We start from the raw sequence: 17,957 nt of genomic DNA on the forward strand, positions 1-17,957 counted from the left end.
CTCTCTCTCTCTCTCTCTCTCTCTCTCTCTCTATCTATCTATCTATCTATCTATCTATCTATCTATCTATCTATCTATCTATCTATCTATCTATATAGGAGCACCTCTTTCAATTGTATTTGTCTGTTCAGTATGTTAAAAAATATAAAACAATAAAAGGTTGATCTAAAAAAAGAAAAGGAGCACAAGGCGACATTAAAGAACGGCTTGTGTATTGCTAAGGCCACAGGGTCAAAATTAAATGATTTATTAAAAATGTAATAACAATAACTTATAACAATAACTTATTTCAGACTGAGTCTGTGTTTTTCAGACAATGGCAGCTAAAGTCTGGTGTTAGAATCCTCTCCAGAGAAATACAGACACACTTTTACACCGTTTAGCTGTCAGCATTTTAACCGTGTTTACTCCAGCTGCTAGCTAACGGTATGCTAACGTTACTTGCTGTCGAGTGTAGTGTTAACTAGCTAATGGTATGCTAACGTTACCTGCTGTCGAGTGTGGTGTTAACTAGCTAACGGTAGGCTAACGTTACCTGCTGTCGAGTCTGGTGTTAACTAGCTAACGGTAGGTTAACGTTACCTGCTGTCGAGTCTAGTGTTAACTAGCTAACGGTAGGCTAACGTTTCTTGCTGTCGAGTGTGGTGTTAACTAGCTAACGGTAGGCTAACGTTACCTGCTGTCGAGTCTAGTGTTAACTAGCTAACGGTAGGCTAACGTTACCTGCTGTCGAGTGTGGTGTTAACTAGCTCTGTGCGGCGATGTTTCGGTTCCCTCTAACGTCCGTTTTCGGGGCATCATCAGAGAGAAGCGCGGCACCGAAATCCGCGTTGCTCTTTGGTCCGATAGACAACGGTCGTTATGGCACCGGTGCCGTATTTGCACCGGGTCTGTGCCTTATATATATGTCAATGGTCTGTGCAGGTGCGATGGATCGTAGGGTGTCGGATGGTATATGTTTGTTCTTCTCATCCAATCACAATCAAATTCACTCTCTCTTGGATAGGTTGTTTTTGTGTGTGTTTTTTTGAACGATGACAAGCCGGACTGAAAACAAGCCAACTGAAATAAGGAGTCTATTTTTAAAATGTAAGGAGTAGAAAGTACAGATAACTGCGTGAAAATAAGGAGTAGAAGTAAAAAGTCTGCTGTAAAAGAATTACTCCAGTAAAGTATACCCAAAATTTCTACTTAAAAGGTATACGTAACTTTTCTGCATTAAAAAGTCCCACTGACAGTGAATAACTTTACATCTGAAGCGTTTAAAGACTCTATTTGTCCGTTGTTTATTTCTAAAGAAACACGACAATGTATAAAAGGCTCCATTACCTTGTAGCTCACGTTATGGCTCCATAGCAGACGCTTTTATAAAAATAGGCTAACGATTGTGTCATAACCACGAGACTTACTGTCGCACAGTAGAGGAATTACCGTATAGTACAGGAGAAGCTTGCAGGCAGTTTTGACTTACATTAGCTGTTTAGGTTTAATTACTAATGTTAACTAGCATGTTAGTGATCAGTAATTAGCCTGTGCCTATGTTATCTCCTTACATACACCTACACTCTCCGTCTCTGTAAGATTGGGAATGATTGAGATTTCTCTCGGCAGAGCTACCAGAAGACTTCACACTTTCAGACAGGTTGCTCACGTCACATCTACGTTGTCTCTCTGTTGGAGGCTGCGCAGTAACGTTCAGCGCTCACCGGAAAAGTGCTTCTAATATCCTTCACTGGTCTCCGTCCAGAGCAACGGGATCTGTTGGTCCATTCTTATATACTGTCTATGATCAAAACACGGACACCCAGATGCTATGTTCGAGAGTAGCCTAATTGTAAATCATAGGCCTACAATGTCACAGAATAAAATACTGGTAACACTGCTTTTTCTGCCAAAAGGCATCATTTTGTGATTAATTACATGCCACTTTGCATACAGCAGAAACCTTATTTATTGATACATATCAATATTAATCCAGCTTAATGTTGCTACAATGTATGGTTGACAAGTAGCTAACATTAATGCTAGCTAATGCTTGGTGGATATTGGCTGTGTGCATTTCTCTGTGGATTCAACATTTTGATACTTTCACAGTATTTATATAGCACCTCAACCTGCTTTATAACCAAAAAAGACCTTGAAATAACATTCCAGCTTTGCTTTTGAGAAAGATGCATTGAAAAACAAGTTTGCGCTATGAATTGCTGCTACAGAAGTATATCTACTTGTTTGCACATCCATGAACGGCCAAGTCTTTTGTTTTGCTTTTCAATGTCAAATCCATTTTGAGAAGATGTCCATGTTTACCAGAAAGAGCTGCCTCATCTAGCAACAATACCTCCATTTATATGATGTGTTTACTATTCATATGAACGCAGAAAATCTCCACGGGTCCTTGAACATTAAGAATTCAAATCGGTGCACTTAAACGTTCAACTTCAACTTTACGAATTCTGAAAAGATGAAAAGTATGATTCATAGCAGATGACGTGATCCGGCAGAGACCCTGGCACGCTCTATTCATGGTGGTGAGTCACCGGTAGTGCGATGAAGGCCACTAGCCAAAACATGTCGGTCTGACAATAGAGTTGTCCTTTCTACGTTGCCTCAGACTTGTTGTTGTGCCAGAATTTCCTACTCTGCTTCTACAGTGAGTCACTCGTACACAGGAAATGACAAAAGAGGCGGTAAAGAAGAAAAGGTTATAGGAAAGAAAAGCAGGGCTAGAAAGTTAGATGGAGCAGTTGGTTACTAGGAGATGAGAAAGGAGAAGAGGAATGAAAGAAATAAGAAGATGAGGAAGAGAGAAGAGACAGAAAGACTGAGATTGAGGGACGTGGAAAAGTGAATGTGCAGAGAGGAGACAAAGAAACAACAAAGAGGTATGGAGGGTAAATAAAGAAAAGAGAAAATCAGGAATTAAAAAGGTATTGGTAGGTGTGACTGACTTATTTTAGTTCAGATCAGGCTCTTTCCTGCAGCATTTCTTTTAATCCAGGACATTTTTCTTTTACAAGCGGCAATTAAAGTAACCTTTACCTCTGGGGATATTTTGATGGAGGAAAAAAAAGAACACGGGGGAGAAGAGATGAAGAAAAAGAAAAGAGTGGGAGGGTGAAACCTGGAGTGCTCAACCGTAACTCCTTTCCGTCATGCAAGCGTGCATGCACACACGCAGTGTGGAAGTTTTGATCAAAATTACCATTTTTTTTTCCTTTTTTGGCTCCCTGTCCTCTGTATCTCCACAACACACTGTGTGTGTGTGTGTGTGTGTGTGTGTGTGTGTGCGTGTGTGTGCAAGAATGCTTCTGCCAACTGGTGATATTTAAACCTCAGCGTGAAACCAAAGGATGGACAGATGGACTGAACCCTGTTTCCTTCAGTATGTTCATCTTCTGCCTCTCTCTTCCTCTCGGGCTTCACCTCTCTCTCTCTCCATCCGTCCATTTGTGAGGATGAAAGCACCTGTTCACACCTTCTGTTTGTTTGTTTTTTTAATTATTTTTTGGGCATTTCCACCTTTAATGGAGAGGACAGCTAGATGAGAAAGGGGAAAAAGAGAGAGGGGGAAGACATGCAGGAAATCGTCAAGGCATTAACCTCTTTGTACATGTGCACCTGCTCTACCCGCTGAGCCAACCCGGCCACGCGGTTTCTTTCTTAACTTCTAATTCCTCCATTTCTATACATCTTTCTGTCCTCTCTGTGGACAAGTTTCTGTACATGACAAAGAAGAGTTGTAACAATATATATATATCTTTTAACAGTACTTCAACAGTAACCAGTAATCATCAAGTGAGAACATACTTTTACGATTTGCATAAGACAGACAATCACATTTTGTTGAAAAACCACCATCTGTGAAGAACTGAGAGTGTCCTCCTGCTGCATAACAATCCCAGTTCACACAATAAATACACCAAGGTCAGCCTCTTCAAATGTTGGCTGTCTCCTCTGATAAACCCGACAACACAAGCAGAGACAGCAAATATTCTGACATGACAAACACGACTTTCATGCACTTTCAGTTTGGATTTGTATGACTAAACAAAATGTTTATTCTCCATATTTGCTTTTCTGTATCTCCTGTGACCCAAGAGGACACGACAGAGCTGCAGAATAGTTTTGTCAACAAACACAACAGGAATGAAATGAGAATAATAGTCGGTAAGGGTATGCTTGTTCTCAAAAAACATCCCATGAGTAGCTCCAGGTTCCTGTTGTCCTATTGGCCTGTCTTATATAAGATAAGATGAGTTGTTTCAGTTAAACGTTCAAATGAAATGATAAAAATCAAACAACAGAGCTGTGTCTTCCTATAGGCGAGCTATGCAGATGCAATCGGACCCCCCGAAGCCACTATAGGGGGCCCCAAAGCTGCAAGTTCAGCCCGTTCAGCCTCAGCCTATATCATATATAGGGAGTAGGGCTGCACAATATATTGTTTTTTTTATTGTCATCGCAATATCAACTGGCACGATATACATATTGTGAAAGGTTGCGACATATCACCATGGACACTACGAGTTTTGTTTGTGTTAGTTGAAAGAAAATAGCAGTAGAAAACTGCACTTTAAAGTCTATATGTCCCTTTTTTAGTAGTGCCTGTCATTGTCAATTCAATGTTCAATTTGTTCAATAAAAGAATGTTTTAACAAGCAATTTGTTGTATTTTAAAAGAATACTGAAAGCGTCAGAAAGGCAGAACTGAGTACTCAAATATCTGATAATTTATCGCAAGTAATATCGTTATTGCGATATTCAACGTTATCGCATATTTTCCTCATATCGTGCAGCCCTAATAGGGAGAAATAAAATGACCTGTCTTTATTTAGCCACTAGCAAGTAGCCTTCTTTGTTTTTAAATAAACCTGTTTGAGGAAAATCCTGCATCTGTTGCATTTATTGATGTAGAGGAGCCTCATTGTAAACTTTTTTATTATCATTTCTGTAGGTTTAAACTGCTTGGGTCAACTTGAGATTTTTAATTTGAATTTGAGAGAGGTTTTTACGAATCTAGCCTGTTTTCCTCCTAAAGTGTAACAGATTGATGCATCTCCACGGATCGTCTTCAAGGTTTGAATCCCCCCTACCCCCCATTATAGTTTGACAAAATAGGGCCCCCAAAACAGCATCTTGCATAATGGCCCACCAAAAACTAGAAACGGCCCTGTTAAAAAAATATAACATAACAGTGTGTGCGTACAGTTTATTTAAACATAGTTACGCATTGCCAGACCTATCTCCACAGCGTTGCCGAGGAAGGTCTGGCTAGTCCACACAAAATTTCAGGATAGAAGAAAAACGTGCTCTGGTTCACGTTATCACTACTGAGTTTATCTTTCAGCATTAACAGCAACCAGATATGATTTTGCTTTCATTCCGCCTTTTATAAACCCCAGACAACTTTAGAAATTAGATTTTAATTATTTGTGCGTCTCTGGCGATGACAGTGGGTTTTAAAACGTGTTTAGTTACATGTAGGTGTCTCATTAACGTCATCTCTTCTCTCCTGTTTCATTTCTCTTGTTGGGACCAAGAGTCTCCGTGGAGCTGGGAGCACGTCCAAATTGAAAGGGAAACAAAGTGGAGATGAGAGTGAAGACTAATGACTAATGGACTCTGCTGTGATTTTTACATTTTTACATTTTTACACCAGCAGAAGTGATTACATTTAGTCGGTTTGGATTAACTCACCTTGACTGCCGCTGCATTTACTCTCTTTGAAAAACAATGCAATTTGAAAGGAGTTATCAATTTAACCGATGTGTTGGCAGAGGCATACGAAGACTTGACACTGCAATGGTGTTTTTATAGTTTAATAGATAGTCTTTATTGTCCCCAAAGGGAAATTCATTTTGCTTTGTCGAGCAAACATGAGGAGCATCATCAAACATCGTGAGTCAGTACCTAGAAGCACGTCTCTAAAGATGCACATTTGCCAGTTTCACTGATTGTGTTTTTATTTTTGCAGACGACACAGCGTTCTGTAAAAGGCCAAAGGTGCATTTATAGACTTGCTTATTTCTGAGTGATGAATTTCATCATTTGTTTTGTGTACATTTGAGCCCCCATCTCTGTGTTAATGATCGTTTTTATTTGATCCTGACTTATGAAGCACTTTATAACATCTGTTTCAACACGAGCGCTATCTATGGATGATCGAACATCCTTCTTCTGACGTTTAATAATAATAACAATGAGATAATAATAAGATTTATTTGACTGAGATTTACTGCGATGATAGCTTGCAGAAACGTGATTAATGTGTAACAGAAAGGAGATGTCGAGAGGTAAAGGAAAGGATGCAGAGAAGGAGTGAAAGGCATTGACGGAGAAATTAAACAAGTGCGTCGGGGTTGACACAGGGATACAAGTTGGGATGAGAGGTGCAGAAGGAGTGATGGAGGGATAAAATAAGTCATAAAGGGGTAGATGGAGGGATAAAAGAGGCAATGAGGTGTAGAACGAGGGATACGAGGAGGGATGGAAGGGGTAGATGGGTGGGTAGGAGATGTAAAGGGGGGGGCTGAAGGAGGGATGAAGGGTTGATTAAAGAGGAGTAAAAGAGGTGATAGGAGGGACAAAAGGCGTCACGGAGGTATAGATGGTGGGATTAAATAAGTAACGGAGAGGGCAGTTGGATTGATAAAAGGGCTAGAAGGAAAGGGAGGGATAGAGGACACAAAGAAGGGGACATGAAAGGAATATGGGAAGTGATCAAAGAGAAGGAAGAGATAGAAGGAGGGATGGCGGCTGGAGGAGCGAAGGGAGGGGTAATAAAGTCATAGGCTAAATAACACGAAGGATGTGGAGGAAGGGAGGAGAGGATATAAAAGGAGGGGATTGGATCGCAGGAACGATGTGGGCCGAGGTCCTAAAGACATTTGTAGTCGCCATTCGGGATATAGGCACATGTGTGGTGTCGTTGCGACCAGGGGAGAGGTTGGGTGGGGTAATTAATCAGAGAGAGAGAGGGAGAAAGAGAGAGAGACAGACAGAGAGAGAGAGACATACCATACTATATAAAGTATATACATGGAACAATCCGATCTTGATTGTTTTGTGGTTCGTATCCTATCATCTACTGGCTTGACCTCTGTGAGTTTAAAATCCCCCAATAATCAAAACTGGTCAGTACAACCCCCCCAAAAACCTATTATAATTTTCTTTACATAAATAAAGACATTTGCGCCATGACTTGATGCAGAAAAAGGCACAAATTCACCAGAATGCAGAAAATGAAGTCTTTGATATGCTCAAAATTTTAATTTGGTTAAAGGTGGGCTCACACAGATAGATATAGGTAACAGATTTACAACACACACCCACAAATCTGTCCCAAACCCCCGATCTCAAATTACTTAAAACTTTGACAAATGAGGCCAAAGCTATCTGATTCAACTAGTGCACTCTTTGCTTCTATCATGAAATAAAAACAGAAAAACATGGTAAACGCAGTGATTGAACTGCAATCAAGCTGTCTGCCTGTGCAATATTACATCACGCTCTATCTCTCTTTTGTTGTATTGCGTGAGCACACACACACACACACACACACGCACACACACACACTGTATATTTCTCCCATCATGCACGTTACAGTAAGTGCCATCATTAGCCTCTGACTCCAATCCTCCCGATCATCAAACAGCCATTTAAACAGGGCATTAAACAATGTTTGCTGATGCTGATAGGTCTGTTCCTATTAATTCCTTTTGGTGGTGACTGGGATGAAAGGTGAATTTAAAGCCATTACTGTAATATGTTTGTGTGTTCTGCAGCAACGATGAGAGCTCTGAGGACACATTAGTTGTCTCTTTATGTGCCATAGCTAAAGGAAATGCTTCTTCTATGCACACACACACACACACACACACACACACACACACATTGTGGCATAGCTGTGCGTTCTGCCAGAGGCTAGCTGGTGTAGCTGGCAATCGATACTACAGGCTGACAGATTGACTGGCTGGCTTTACAACAGGGGGCTGAATGTCACAGTGTTCACCTGCTGCACTGCTGAGCATCAACACAAGGCAACAGAAACACGTGAGAGCACTGGACACTTCAGGGACGTTAAAGGTGCAGTAAGTGATTCTGCACAAAGATTGTTGATATTTTTTTTTTTTTTTAATTTTTTATTTTATTTTCAAGTTTTTCAAGTTTTTCAAGTTATACGTCATAGCGACAGAAAAGATAACACAAAACAAAATAACAAAAAAAAAAATACCAGAGCTGCCATATAAATTTAAAAGCGTGTCTTGAATGAATGTAATATTGCCGTTACCTACAGGGCCAAATGTTACAAAAATACAAATTGCAAAGGCACATCTATGCAGAAAAGGGTTACATGTCTTTAAGATAGTCAATGAATGGTCCCCAAATGCTTAGAAAGCGTTTTAGTGTTTTAGAGTTGTGGAAGCGTATCCTTTCCATCTGGATAATCTCAGTCATTTCGTTGAGCCATTTTCGAAAGCAAGGGGAGGTGGGGGACTTCCAGTCCAGGAGAATAATTTTCTTTGCAGCAACCATGCCAAGCATTAGTGCTTGTTGTAACTCAGGCGAGAACCTGAGAGCATTCTCCGAGCACCCAAAGAGCGCCAGCTCTGGATCAGGGGCAATGTCCAAGTTATAAACCAGACTAAGCCACTGAAATACATCACACCAGAACTTATGCAGTTGAGGACATAACCAAAAAAGATGTGATAACGAGCCCTCTGCACCTCCACATCGGTCACACAGTGGAGAAAGTGATGGATAAATTCTATGCAGCTTTAGCTTAGAATAATGCAACCGATGAATCAATTTATATCTAACATTGATAGAGCATGTGTGAATTCTGGTCAAAGCTTAATTCCAGGTATCGTCAGACACCTCAAGCTCCAGCTCGTTAGACCAGGCTTCTCTGAGATGGTGAGTGGATGCGGAAGTGGAGAACAGGGATACAAAGCGAGATATTAGGTGCCTGGAGTCAGGAGGAAGCAGCATGAGATCATAGAATGGGCAACTTGTTGGCATGGTGTCAAAGTTTTGAAATACGCCTGATTTGAAGATATCGAAAGTGATGAGAATTTGGTAAATTAAATTTTTTTGTCAGTTGACCAAATGAAGCAAAATGTTTGTCTACATATAGGTCTCCGAGGGCAACAAGTCCCCTCTCCCTCCAGTCTACAAACACCCCATCCGTCCGGGATGGTAAGAATGAATGGTTGTGGCATATAGGAGTGTGTACAGAAGTGTTCGGCAGCTTGCAAATGCTCCTTATCTGATTCAAGATCCTGAGGGAGTTTCTCAGAACAAAGTTGTTACCAATAAGTTTACAAGGAGACTCTGTCTTAGAAAAAAGTAAGGTGCAAAGGGAAGAGCCTTGTACCGCTGCGGCTTCAATGTTTACCCACAGGAGAGAGCTGTTAGGGGCCTCACCGGGCTGACCCTGCCGCCAGTACATCAAGGCCCTAGCATTAGCCGCCCAATAGTGATTCCTGAAAACGGGGAGACCAAACCCCCCCTCATCTGTAGGCTTATACAGGTGTGCTTTAGATATGCGATGCGCTTTGTACCCCCAAATAAAAGGAAAGACAATTGAGTCCAATTTCTTAAAAAATGCTGAGGTGAGAAAGATTGGCAGATTCTGAAAAAAGTACAAAAACCTAGGAAGAGCCACCATCTTGACTGCATTGATACGCCCCACCGTGGACAGTGGCAGAGTTCTCCATTTCTCTATGTTGCGTTTTAGCTTCAAGATCATATCAGCATAGTTAAGTTTAAATAATTGCTTAGGGTCACGGGGTATTTTAAGCCCTAGATACGTGAAGTGATCTTTCACTAATGTAAATGGCAGCGAAGATTGTTGATATTTGAACTCGAATGCGATCACGGAAGGCTTATAACATGTGGACGTGCTGACAGCTTTGTTGGCATTACTTAGACTTCATCATGGGGGCGACAGAAACTACAAACTATAGCTTTAAAATGTTGTCGCTGTATTTTGCACAGTCCGCAGACAGACAGACAGACAGACACATATAAAGTAGGGCTGTACTGGATTAAAGAAATTCTTCTGTTCTGTAAAACTGAGTTTCTCTAGAAACAATCTTGCAAAAGCACCACTTTAAAATCTGGCGTTTACCAGAGATGTGCTCATACATTTCTTGGAAATAAGTCATTCAGCATGAAATAAAACAATGACTAATCGACTGAAGAAATCATAGTCAACTAAGAAAGAAAATTATCGATTAGTCGTCTAATCGACTCAGAGGGAGCAGCACTATCATAAACACCTGGCAACGCTCCCGCTAGTAGGCGTCTCTAGGACATTTTGCCACCATGACACACACACAGACTCACAAGGTGAAAACGATAGCTGTCGCAGCTGGTTATAATGAACAGAATTAATTTAATGCATTCTGGGATGCTGAATCAAACAAACTTTGCAGCGTAGTCATGGTCACCCCTCCTATCTCCCATTTACCAAATCGATGTTGAATATCAATAGGTAATTTGTGCCGAAACTAGCAGGGCAGGCAGGCTCATTACAGCCATACAGGCAACTCAGTTTTCAGCAGAAAATCCACTTAGGTTTGGTGACATATTGAGACCTTCACATTTTGCAAGAAACCCTAAAGGAGGGTTTCACACACGGACACAGACAAAACGTTTAAAAAAACTCTTTAAGAGCACACACTCTTTTCACACTGTTTATTGTGTTTAACAGGGGCTGGAGCTTATCTAACCCTGTCAGCATCCCAGAGTTTCCAATTAAAGCAACCTTGAAACTACATTAATACATCAAAATAACAGCAACTGCACTGTACCATTCACATCCAACAAAATGTTCTCTTCAAGACTCACTTTGGCACTTTTTATGTCCTTCTTGTTACATCTGAGCAACGCTGAGAATGAAAGGAAATTTTAATGGATTTTGGTGATTTGTTTTCTTTTTGAACTTCTGATATATTTGTATGTACTGTAGATAACTGAGTAATTAATTATTTTGTTCTTGGTTCAAATTACGTCCTTCAAGCGAAGCACTAAACCCAGAATAATTGTGACTATTTCAACTGAAAGTGCTCAAGACTTTTTTGTTGGGAGTTAAGTGTTCACACACAATCGTGTTTCACCTCTCAAATAATGTCAGCCTTTTGCCTCCGGTGATATTCAAAGATTAAATCTTTATTGAAAGTAACAATCACAGAGATCTCTGTTTTTCGTTCTTTTATTGGCAGTTCGTGTGGTGATAAGCGGTAATTGCAGGTGTGTTTTTGGATCTCACTTTCAATTCAAATTGTTTTGTTTTTTAAATTTTCTTTGTTTGTTCGGACATAGTAACCATTACCAGAGACTGGGAATGACAGGTCGCCGCTTCACACACAAGTGAGATGAAGAGCGAGTCTGCTGCATTATTTAATCATGCCATAGCTCACATACAATTGGCAGAAACCTTTTTCACAGCAGACATGTTGACTTGTCATAGTAGGAAAAGCACAGCTGAAACTGATAACCTTAATGATGGCTCAGTTCCATCAAGTGTCCCAGTAAGCTATTTCAATGAGTCAGCATGCACAATACCAGGACCTCTCCTGAGTGGAATGCAGCCATCAGTAATGGGTTTGAATACACCTTTGCTTTTCCTACTTTGACATGCCATGTCTGCTGTGAAAAAGGTCTACAGATAGTGACCTAAGAGACATTTATTTAAAAAATAATTTTCTTTAGATTACTTCTTTGAGATTCAATCCTTAAATCCCTTTAGGATTCTGGGAAGGAGGCTCAATGTAATGCTCCGAGGTCAAAACCACTGCAGTGTGAGGCGGTGTGCCTAATAATACGGAAACAAGAAACAGTAATTCATTAAAAATGATCATGAATTGTTTGGTGGATGACCAGAGTTAAACGCTCCACTGTCCGAAAGTACGTTTGTTCTGGTGTCTAAAAAAGGAGTTCAGGTCAAACAGGCTTACCGCTATCTGTGCTTCTTATCACACCCTATTAGAGCTGAAGATCTTTGCCCGAACCCGACGGGACCCGACAGTCAGGTTTGGTCTTAATTGGGCTCGGGCTTGCGCTCCGGGTTGCGCGGTCAATGAGCGGTCAGGTGATGCGTTTCGATCAGCGCGAAAATGGATGCTGAGGAGGTGAAAGGGAGGCTGGCCTCTGGAGGATTTATTTTATTTCTTTGTACCAACTTCCAAGTAGCCTATAGCCTACAATAGTCATGAATAAATGGTGTTAAAAATGTCAAAAAGAGCTGTGTGCGTGCGATATTGAATAATGTCAGGCTTTAAACAGGTCCGGGCTTTTAAAAAGCTGTCAATCAAAATGTAATTTTCGGGCTCGGGTCTCGTCGGGCCTAACTTTTACGGCCCGTTTACAGCGCTACACCCTATTGATCCCTGAGGGGTTTATCATCTTTTTCTCTGTCACTTCTCTGAGCTTTAGAACAGGCTCTGAGGGATTTAGTGTCTAATTTCAGTGTGGTGGATGCTTGCTGTCATGGTGGTTTGAACTTGGGTGCATCAGTGGACGGGCATCAGCTGGAAATGCCAACAAGCTGTTTGCAAGTAAACAGAGCATACACTTCCCACAGGCAATCATGCATACAGTCACAATCCATCATGTCCACCAGATTTAAGTGTCCACATGTGTCCACAGCGTGTGTCCACAGCGTGCGTCCACAGCGTGCGTATGAAAGTCCTGATGACACAATGACAGAGTCGGTCGTTGAAGGTACCTGACACATTTGACTGAACCAAAAAGACTCCATAAAACCATTTTTATCAAATCCAAATCAGCATTGAATCTTTTGATGATTAAAATTTTTTTAACAAAATACACAACATGAACACATCCCCCCACCTTGTCATCACCACCCACCCAGACAACAATCAAGAAATGACACAGTAACTACAATATTCAAAACCATTCAACCGAATAATACCAAAATAGACAATAAACCATAAACCAAATAAACATATGTATAACACCATAAACCCATCATACACGTCCCTCCCCAGCACAGAGATTCTTAGGAGCCCTCCAGAAAGTTCAGGTACTTTCCCCATTTTCTAGTGTAGACGTCCAACCTGGCAAAGCGTTTATATGACATTTTTCCAAACGCCGCCACCCTAGCCATCTCACAAGCCCACTCCTGGATTGACGGCACCCCCTTCATGCTTCCATCCTCTTAAAAGAATCTGTCCGGCTATCATTAAACCAGTCTGGACCCAGCTTCTTATGTGCTTATCCATCCCCCGCTTAGGATTAACCCATCTCCCAGAACAAATTGAATCTTTTTTTTAATTAAATCCGAATCCTTTCTAATCCCAAAACAAATCTAATTTCCTATCCTAACTACCTACCTACAGCTAAATGATATGTGCGTTTGCTTTTTGGAAACATAAAAAAGATTAAGGCGAGATATAAGGTCCCATAAGGGAAATGCAGCTTGATTAAAAAACGTGTCTATGCCAACGGCGATCCAAAATGAAATGTATAGCAACTCAATCCTACTGTAGGTATAATAATATCAGGCTGCATCCGCCTACTACCTCTACTGAGAGAGGACAGACCAGAGGAGGCTTATTTGTGAGTAAACCATAAACACTGGCTATTTCAAGCATTTCAACAAATGACCAATGCTGCTTTCTTTCTTGTGTCCAAGTGATGCTTTGCATTTTAGCACAAGTTCTAAGATCTTGTCAGTTTGCACTGAGTGATAATGTGATGTGCAGGCCGGCAGGGTCAAGGCTGAAAGTTGTTTGGCAAAGACTTAAAGAGCAGTGACTCAAGGACACCTGCCACTCTGAGGCAGAGGTCTAATAGACTCGTCTCTGCTCTTTTAAAATCAGACATCGTTACCAGTGGCAGCAAAACACTTAGGCTTTTCTGTCCCTGGTGCTTTTCTCGGCCTATTTCTGTCCCCTCTCTCCCCATCTGTCTGTCTCTCTCTTTTTCCCCTCTCTCTCTCACTTGTTCTCCCTCTCAATGTTCATTCTCCTTAGTGGCTCACAAACACAAAGCTGTCCAACTTGGCACCCTGGCTACAACGTGCCAGTGATGTCCTCTAGCTAGCAGGTCATTTTACGGTCATCACAAAAGTCCTCATCCAAACTTTTAAAATACTACTTTCCCACAAAGACAAAGACAGGATAGACTCAAACGACTCTCTCTCTCTCCCACTCACTCTCTTCATCGCACACTCCCTCACCTCGCTCTTTTTGCTCCTCATCCGTGTCATCATGTTTTGTGAAGGACTATTTCTTCGATTCTTTTAGCCGCTGCCAAAACATCAGGCGGTCCAGATTAAAAGTGTGTGAGGTTCTAGGGCTTTAATCTACAGATCAGAGGCAGCAGACCACTCTGTCTAATGAGATCAAGCTGTGACAAGAAGGGCTCGCTGTTTTGGTTTTAACCTTTATTTGTCTGAGAACGTTTTCTCTTTCTCGCAAACTAGTGGCTGGTATCATATTTATTCTTATGCTGATTTGGATAGTGGTTATTTGCAAAGCCTCGTTCTGATTCCTGTTATTAACGGTTTAGTCGATGTCCCCACAGTGTTGCATGTCAGGGGAGAATGCTGTTGGAACTTTTGAATTTGTTTTCCAATCCAGAAAAGCGTACGTGGATGTTTAAGGGTTTAAGGTTGCGCTAATTTCGAGGTACGTGGTTTTCAATTGACAGAAAGGCGATGACACATTGTAATCTGTAAGTAAAAAGAACAGTATTTACCTCTGAGATATAGTGAAGTAGAAGTATAAAGTATCTTAAAATGGAAATACTCATTAAAGTACACAAGTACCTCGAATTTGTACTTAAGTACAGTACAGTAATGTAGCTGGAGTGACATGTTAGGATATTGTTAGAACACGTGTTTTAGGATGGGCAGGTTATCTAATATGATCGCGATTTCGGCCCCTAACGATCCCCAAAACAATGCAATCATCAAACAGTTATTTTGCATATTACGTTTTGCAAGTAAACTCTTCTTTTTGCAAGTAAACGCTTCTTTTTGCAAGTAAACTCTTCTTTTGTCCTGTGTTCTGAATGGCAGTTTGGCCCCCTCCCAAAGGCTAAACTCACTCAGCCAACATTTGAATATATTTTATTTTTACGTTATATATATTTCAATGGGAATTCAAAAAGTTCAACTGGTGAAGTATCCAGGGAAATTTCATAGTTGAAGGTGTTTCAACTGTTGATTTGTGTTTGTTTCACCGTTTTATAAGTTCAATAAATGCAACATCTTTCCAAACGTCAATGAGTAATCATGTTTGATATTGACCTAAATAACTGTCATTTTTTTTCAGTAAGGGAGCAGCCCTACTTGTGGTCACTCTATTCCAAAGAAGAGCCGTGTTTTGAAGGTTTCCTACAACCGATAGTTGAACCAAAACCTTCACTGAATGACTTTGTATTACAGATGCCTTTAGATGACTTGTGTCTTTAGAAATGAATGATGCCGGTATTAATGCAGCATCCATTTTCATCTCAACACACCCTTTGTCTGTGCCCACTTTCTCATCCCATTCAGTACATCAAGTTAAAGGACATTTGATGAGTGATTGCTCCTCATAAGACACCTCTGTAATATCGACTGAAGCCAGCTGGCCGAGGAGTGAAAAGCTCTCCCTGCTGTAAATTCTGATGACACTAATTTCTAGGGAATGATTATAAAGTGTTTCTTAAGAGGAGGACGATGGAACCCAGCTGTCAGGGACGTTAATGCACGATTCAGCCTTTGTTCACGGAGGGAAGAAAACAGCAACAACCCAGTGTAGGCCTGTGTGTGTGTGTATTTGTGATGATGACACCATCTGCTGTTGACTTGACTGGGGGAAACATTAGAGCCACATGGAGAGGCTCTCTGATGTATTCATTCAATATAATAGACACATTCTTTTCTATTTTCTGCAAAATATGAAGGCTTGTTTGAAAAATCATTTCTTTTTACCTCTAATATAGCCATGCAGATAGTGTTGGTTTCATTGGCACATGTTAGCAAATATCGGTCTTTGACATTTCTGCCTCCACACCAGGTGGTGAGGTGAACAGTTCTCATCAGAGCTACGTTTTACCAAAGAAATAGTTCCTACTCCTCATTGTTTCTGTGTGTGTAGTGTCGCATTGCCAGACCTTCCTCCATAGCGCTGCCGAGGAAGGTCTGGCGAGTCCACACAGCATTCCTGGATGGGAGAAAAACGTGCTCTGGTTTATTGGCATTTCTTTAAACCAATCACAATCGTCTTGGGCGGTGCTAAGCGCCGGATTCAATGACGGTGCCTCTGCTAAATAGCCTCGCGAAGGAACTTGTTTTGGTGGAACATGTATACATTTAAAAGTAGTTTTAGTCGTACAACAGAAAATTGAGACAGGACAGATAGTCTAGCTAGCTGTCTGGATTTACCCTGCAGAGATCTGAGGAGCAGTTAACCGTAGTCCTCAGAAATAAACCAGAGTTTAGAATGCCAACACAAAGAAGGCGGAAGGTAACGGACATCGGGCCTAAAAAGAGGGACATCCAGCTGAATTACCTGAACAATCAAAGAAGTGGAACGTCGTTGATATAGACTAGTGGGTGTGTGCAGCCCGGTATCCGCAGGAATTACGCTCATATTGATACTACGCTTCACGTAGGTGATTCTCAAAGTGGGTCAAAAATGTTCTCTAAGTGAAAAATTTTCAGATTCATTCATTTAAATTATCATGGTATACAGTAAAATGATTCCCTGGTATATTCTGTAACTTGTAAGGGGTCCTTGGCTGAAAAGAAGGTCTCTGCTTAAAATAACTTGGCAGAAAGTAAGTCAAACTAATGTTCGCCTTTTTATTGAACCATAACTAAGGTATTTCTCTAACCTTAACCCTATTGTAGCTGCTGTGTACAGATATAATAGAAAGCCATATTTATTTAATATATAATTTGTTATTTTTGCAAAACCGTCCAATGTTGATGGCCTTGTCTGGCAATATAGTTGCTGTGTTTGTATTTGTTAGGTGGGTGTGGTGCTCTCAGGAGGTGATGCCACCAGGGATTGGCAAAAACATAAATGGAGGCATCTGTGTAACCAGCAGGACCTCCACACACACACAACACACACACACACACACACACACACACACACACACACACACACACACACACACACACACACACACACACACACACACACACACACACACACACACACACACACACACACAGTCTCCTCTCTGATGTGTCAAGTACCAACACAACCTAATTTAAGACACAAAGGACACTTAATTACTTTATGGATTGGTGCTTTTCTGACAGCTTTTAACGCTATTTCCTTTCAATGTTTTTCTTCTATATACAGTATTGTTTTGTACACTACATAAACAACAAAATGTTTATTAAAAAAAAAATGTGTGTGACTTTCAAGAACTAGTCAGAATTGTCAGGAATCCACAAATCCTTTAAACTAAACAACAAAATCATGTATTTGTCGTCCACATCGGCGTCAGATCAGAAACAATAACGCTGTTTCTCAGTGATTTACGAAACACTGACCACTATTACCATTTCAAAAATGACTCATGGGAATTATTGCTCTCCCTCCTGTGGTTAAAGGTCCCATGGCATGAAAATTTCACTTTATGAGGTTTATTTAACATTAAAATGCGTTCCCCCAGCCTGTCTATGGTCCCCCAGTGGCTAGAAATGGTGATAGGTGTAAACAGAGCCCTGGGTATCCTGCTCTGCCTTTGAGAAAATGAAAGCTCAGATGGGCCAATCAGGAATCTTCTCCTTATGAGGTCATAAGGAGCAAGGTTACCTCCCCTTTCTCTGCTTTGCCCCCCTCCCAGAGAATTTGGCCCACCCATGAGAGAGAGAGAGACATCATGGCTTTCAAACGAGCAAAGTGGCAGTTGGTCAAGGCCACACCCCCACCCTCCACCTTGCCCCCCCCTCTCTCCTCCTCAATAGCTACAGACAC

The 17,957-nt window shown here is 41.0% G+C and overlaps 1 protein-coding gene across 2 annotated transcripts in view; it reads right to left on the reverse strand.

Annotated features, from left to right (window-relative positions):
* slc8a2b (solute carrier family 8 member 2b) overlaps positions 1-17,957 on the reverse strand; it is a 191,529-nt gene that overhangs the window by 47,017 nt on the left and 126,555 nt on the right. The window lies entirely within an intron of this gene.

This window comes from Perca fluviatilis, chromosome 2 (assembly GCF_010015445.1).
Source record: "Perca fluviatilis chromosome 2, GENO_Pfluv_1.0, whole genome shotgun sequence".
Lineage (NCBI taxonomy): Eukaryota > Metazoa > Chordata > Actinopteri > Perciformes > Percidae > Perca > Perca fluviatilis.